We start from the raw sequence: 5,918 nt of genomic DNA, 5'->3' as shown, positions 1-5,918 counted from the left end.
GGCTCCAGGGATGTAGGACACCAGGGTTATCCCCCAGCCCCCCCGGGGGCTGCCACCCCAACCCCACCTCAGCCCTGGGGCTCACGGAGCAGGCGGGGGACCCCCACCAACTCAGCCCACACTGCAAAGGGTGCAAGGGGGCTTGGGGTGGCCCTGGGGGTTGCTGTGGCCCTACCATGGGGCACATGGTGGTGGCAGGGGGGCAGCAGGGGGGGGACATACGTGTGTAGGAGGGTTGTGTTGCTGTGGGGCAGGGAGTGGGGCGGGTGATGGGGTGGGACGGGGCTGGGAGGCAGTGGGTGCTGCACATCCCACTGAGTCCTTCTGGAGCTCCCAGCCACAACTTTACCAGGGCTCACCCATGCAGGTGAGAGCTCAGAAACGAAGCAGGGTGGTCAGGTTGTGACTCCTGGGTTGTGCCTCCTGTGGGGTGACTCTCAGAGCAGGATGAATGCAGCCGGGACAAAGGATCCTGGACTCTCTCCCAGCCTGCTATGTCTAGATCCCCATCCCCGCATCTCTAGAGGGTCAGCATGCCTGGGGACAGCCTTCCTGGGGTCAGCATGTCCTGGAGACAGCCTTCCTGGGTCAGCATCCTTGGTATTAGCATCCCTGGGGACAGCATCCTTGGTATTAGCATCCCTGGGGACAGCTTTCTTGGGGTCAGCATCCCTGGGAACTGCATCCTTGGCTTTAGCATCCCTGGTGCCTCCAGCACAGGCTGGGGAGCCAGGATCAGGACTTCCCAGAGCTAAAGGGGAGATCCTTCTCCAGAGGGACAGCCCCAGCATTGCCAGCCCCGCAGCCCTGCGGGGAAGGGGAGATGAGAGATGGTGCAGCCGGCATCACCCATCCGCGAGGGACCTGTGCCCTGTGCTGGCAGCAGGAGCAGGCAGGCAGAGCTGGCAGCACCGCGGCTTCCCCAGGACCAAGCCCTACCCTGGCTGAGGGACTGGCAGGGGCCTGGCAGCATCCCCTGCCACGGTGCGGGATGGGGACAGGGATGGGGAGCCCATGGTCCCCCAACCACGTGGCTTCTCTCTGGCTTTCTGCCAGGCATAGTCCGGATCTGGCTATTTCTCTTTGGGGGTGGGGTGGGGAAAAAAAGCCCAGGCTAAGGCTCCTGGCAATAGGAGACAACAGAACAGGGAATTAATGTTAATTAATTCATAATGACGCTGAGATAGTGATACCAGATGCTTCGAAAGTCCAACGGGGGAATCTGAAAGAGCTTTGAAAAAAACCATCGCCCACCGGCAGTCCTGCCTCACTGCAAGCTGGGAACCAGGGAGTGATCTGGGAACCGGGATCAAACAATCGAGGTGGGACTGAAAGACTGAGCTAGAACAAGGGAACAAGCCAGGAACAAGGCAGGAACAAGCCAGGAACAGTGAAAGAGGGGCATGTCCCAGTAAGGTGACAGGCCTGCAGTCACCCAGAGCTGTGGGGACCAGCACCAAGACACCCCCCCCCCCCCCGCGACTTGCCACCCCAGTCCTCCCTTTCTCCGCCCCACTCCAACTCAGAAGCTGGAGTGGGGCCGGGGGCAGCAAGGCACCTGCCGTGCTCCAGTCCTGGGGGCACAGGGGCTCTCTGAGCCCCTTAATGCTCCATTTTCCTCTCCTTCCCTCCATTTCGGGAATACTGGGAGCAGGGCAGCTGGACAGCTGGGCACCGGGACCCATGGGGGTCTGCAGCTGGGATGAAGGGACAGGCTCACGATCTGGGACAGGGACACAGGTCCTTTGCCAGCCAGTGTGCCCATGCTCGGAGGACAATTCCCAGTTCCAGCAGCGAGCCAGCAGCACAAGGAACGGGTGCAAGCTGGGCTGGTTTCTCCCTTCTGATCCCTTGCCCTGTGCTGTCAAACCCAAGCCAGGCTGGACCTTAGCCAAGGGGCACAGAAGAGCCTAGAAAGGGACTTGAGCACAGGTGCCACCTCCCCAGGGCTGGGGACCCCGGAGCCAGTGCTGGGTAAGGTACAACCATGAACTCTGCAGAAACCACGGACGAAGCCCTGGGCTCAGAGCCGTTCCCCACCCCGGCCTTCCCGGCCAGCACAGGGGATTGCACTCCCCGCTGCGGTGACACGGCAGCACCCGCACCCACAGGGGACCCTGAAAACAGGGGCTAAGGGAGGTGGCTGAGGCCACACAGGGCCTGGCAGTGGCGGAGCAGGATGGCACGGCACAGCGGGGCACGGTGCTGCCATTGCTGCTTACATAAGGTGCCCGCTCCGTGCCACGCACCCGAGCGGCAACTGGGGAGAGGGATGGATCTGTCCCTCCAGCATCCCCTCCAGTGACGGCACTCCCTCTCTTTCTAGTGACAGCATCCTCAGAGCTGCCAGCCATCCTCTTTCCTACCTGCACTGTGGCTGGGTGAGGCTCCCGTGCCCCTCAAGCACATTTACACCCTAAAACCTGGCACCGACGGGGGAGAAAATGCCGGGCCGGCACTGGCCGTGCAGCTCCCCTGGCAGCTCCTCCAAAGTTCGCCCGCAGCGGGGAGAGGTTCGCCCTGTGCTGCCACCCCTGCAGCCCTGGCTGGCAGGTGGGGAGAGGGGGAGAACCCCCCGGCAGGCTGCGGCCATGGCTGGAGCATCGGCATCGCGCAGCACCACGGCACCGTGCCGTGCCACCAGGGAACACCGCTGGCTGCTCCCAGGGCACTCACCATGACCCCCTGGGCCGTTTCAGGGCTCAGAAAAAATCCACCTGGACTTCCCAGGTGAAGGAGCTCTTTCGGGTAAAGAGCAGCAGAGGCAATACAGGATTTTGAAGCGTGTCATAGATCAGAGGCGAGAAATGAAGTGGCCCTTAAGGTGCCTTCCCCAGCAAAGCTGACGCTTTATTAAGCCTATCCGGCACGGATGGGAACGCTTGCTGTTATTCCAGGCCTGAAAGGAGCAGGCAAGGAATTTATTTTTTATTTCTTTTTTTAGTCTTGTTTTCATTATTTTCTGGTGGTTCGTTGCTTTGTGTTCATACAAAGGGAATTTCACCTGCTGTTCAGAACAAAAGGCCCCGGAAAGTTTTTGCGGAGAAGGGGACAAGGGGAAGGAGCTTTACAGAAGCAAAATGAGTTGTCGCAGGGGTTTGGGGTTTTTTTTGCAGCAAGCTGTGAAACATCCCCAGCTCTTTGGTGCCTGCAGGAGACCCAGCACCGGCACACGAGTCCCCTGTCCCCGGTGGTGTCACCCCCGGGCTGGGGGCAGGGAGGTCTCCCAGCCTTTATGAGACTGGGGTCCATTTGGGGTGCAGAGAGGGCCATGGGAAGGCAGCGGGACTGCTTCCCACCCTTTTCGCACGCAAGGGAAGTCATCACCACGCTTTCTAAGAACAGGAAAGAAAAAACCCAGCCCTCATTTACCGACACCACTGCAAAACAGGTGGTTCAAAATCACAAGTGCAGGGGGCAGAAAACCCCCTTGTTCGGCGATTTTGTGCTCATGGTCCCTGCAAAACTGTCCAGGAACGAATGCTGCTAAATACACACCATTTTCCCTCTAACACTCTTTGCTCTATAATTAAAGAGAGACTTCTAAAAATACAAATAGCCTTGAGCACCCAGAGAAGGCGTGCAGGTGCTGCTAACTGGAGGCACTTTAGTACAGCTCATTTTCTGGACAATTTTACTAGCCTGGCTCGTGCTCAGTGCTGATACTATTACAGTGATGCAATTATGCTGCTGCTGCTGCTGTCGTTGTCGGCTTGCTTTGCTTTTTTCCCTGCGCTTTGCAGTTTGCCTTCGAAGCACCCCCCACACACACACAGAGCTTTGGGGCTCACCCCCGGCGTGCCCCTGGCACAGGCAGGCAGGGCCAGGCAGGCGGCAATAAGAGGGTCACACGAGTGTGCATCGCACACACGCGTGCATCCGCATGTGTGCACATGCACGGGGGCATAACCCCGCACGGGCATTTCCAAAACCAGCCGGTGTGCAAAAGTTTTGGTTGAGAAAGCGAGCTGGCCGGGGGAAGCGAGCAGAGGGGAGGGGGAGCCCAGCGAAGCACCAGTGCTCCCCAAAAGGCAGCAGCAAGCCCTTGCCGCTGGTGGGGGAGGGAGGGGGCCCATGGCATGGGGATGGCGGCCAGCTTTGCAAAACCCCCCCCCCCCAACCTGGCATTTCAGGGGGGCGAGGGGGGGGGAACTTCACCTGCGAGGCTGCTGCTGCTGCAAAACTTCATCTTATTTCTCCATTAGGACTGCAATAGGTGGAAGTGATTGACTCACTATGAGACTGCTGTTTTCGCCTCTGACTTGGGATTAAGACAGAGCTGGAGGAGCGGAGGAGCCGTCGCCCCGGCTCTCTGGCAGGCAGGCGCCCGAGCCGTCACTTACCTCTCACTGCATCCAGCCCCCCCCCCGGCCGTGGGGCTGCGGGTCCTGGAGAGTTAGCTGGTGGGGGACCCCACATCCACTTGGGTTTCTCCCAGGACCGACGTTTGGCTGCTGCTTCTTAGGCACAGACCCAATCCCTCCATTCCAACCACAGGAAAAAAAAATATCTTCTTCCAAAAGAAAAAAAAAAAAAATTTAAAAAAAAAGAAAAAGAGGGAGATTAAAAATAAAAAACACCACGTTTTTTTCTTGGTTTGGTTTCCCCCTGACACCCCCTGGAGAAAGAAAAAAAAAAGATAAATCCCAGCGACCAAGAGATCCAGACTCAGGTGAATTTAGCTTCAAACTCCCTCTGCGCTTTCAGAGCCTTCACCCTCAAATGGGCTCTGGAAGATGCTGGGGGACCCATCGTCGCCAAAGTGTCATCAAATATCCTTCGGGCTCAACTCCGCTCCTGCCCAGGGAGGGTGGACTTCTTCCCTGCTCGCTGTGTGCTGTGGAGTTGGCAGGGACCTGCCTGGTTCAGCCTCAGCGTGGAGGGTGGGTGGGTTGGTTGGTTGATGTGGGTTGGTTTTCTTTTTTTTTTTTTCCTCTCTTTTTTTTTTTTTTTTTCTCTCCGCTATTGGTTTCCTTGCTATCTGATCCTGAGCGAGCGCTGCAGCTCGCCGCTTCCCTGCTTTTTTCCCCCAGCTTCCAGCCTTTTGACAGGGAATGAAACACAGACACCCAGTGAGACAGGCTCCAGCTTCTACAAAGCTCCACTCCCTCCTACCGCCTTTGTCCGCGAACAGCAACTACTCCAACTCTGCCCGTAGACACAAGTGAACCTCTGCATCAGCACTTTCCTAATGGCTGCTTCGCCCGAGTCCCTTCGGCCCTTCTTCTTCCTCTCCTCTACCTTGATGGCTTCCGCTTGCTTTTTCTAGCCCGGCCCTGGCTCCAACAGCCCCAGCCGCGATGAAGCAAACAACCCTTTCCCGACGGATCCATCTCAGCTCCCCCACGCCGGCTGCTGCGGCCGGGGGGTTGCAGCCCCGCAGACCATCGCTGGCCTTTCTGGGCGCCTTCCATGAAAAAATCGATGGCGGGTACCGTGTCCCCGGAGGCTTCGCTCCTCTTTCGGCTGGGTTAAGGGGCAGGGGGCTGCGATGTGTGTCGAGAGGAGCCGGGGGCAGAGGGAGGGCTAAGGAACTGAAGCCACTTCTTTTTATTGCAGGCGGGGATTTTTTAATTTTTTTTTTTAGCAAGATTGACTGGAGTCCAAGTTTATTTCTTGGTGCTGAGCATTATTTTAAGCCGTTTGGGAGTCTTTGGGTGTCTCCAGGTCACTCTGTCCTTATAACAGCCAGGCCTTTTTGGAGAGGGTCAAAGCGAAACCCTGCTCAGGCAGCCTTTCCCCCCTGCGAAGGGGAATGGGTGGCAGGGGGATGCTGCAGTGGGCTCACAACCCCAGCTGGCTGCCAGCCAGAGGGAGATGCAAACCAGCCACCATCTGTAATTTTTGCTAGACTTCCTCCACACTCGGTTGCCTGCGAGATCCCAGGGCTGCTGCCTGCTCCTTTTTTGGAGATTCGC

General features: G+C 58.0%; 1 protein-coding gene across 1 annotated transcript in view; it reads right to left on the bottom strand.

Moving 5' to 3' along the window:
• KCNJ12 (potassium inwardly rectifying channel subfamily J member 12) overlaps nucleotides 1–5,264 on the bottom strand; it is a 36,217-nt gene extending 30,953 nt beyond the window's left edge. Inside the window, exon 1 of the mRNA XM_027800361.2 lies at nucleotides 4,344–5,264. The gene's annotated coding sequence lies outside the window, so the exon portion shown is untranslated. The remainder of the gene's footprint in view (nucleotides 1–4,343) is intronic.
• Nucleotides 5,265–5,918: the final 654 nt, after the last annotated feature.

The sequence above is a fragment of the Falco cherrug genome, chromosome 4 (genome assembly GCF_023634085.1).
Source record: "Falco cherrug isolate bFalChe1 chromosome 4, bFalChe1.pri, whole genome shotgun sequence".
NCBI classification, from domain to species: Eukaryota; Metazoa; Chordata; class Aves; order Falconiformes; family Falconidae; genus Falco; species Falco cherrug.
Note: the sequence above shows the minus strand (reverse complement) of the source record. Positions and strands in the feature narration are given on the sequence as shown.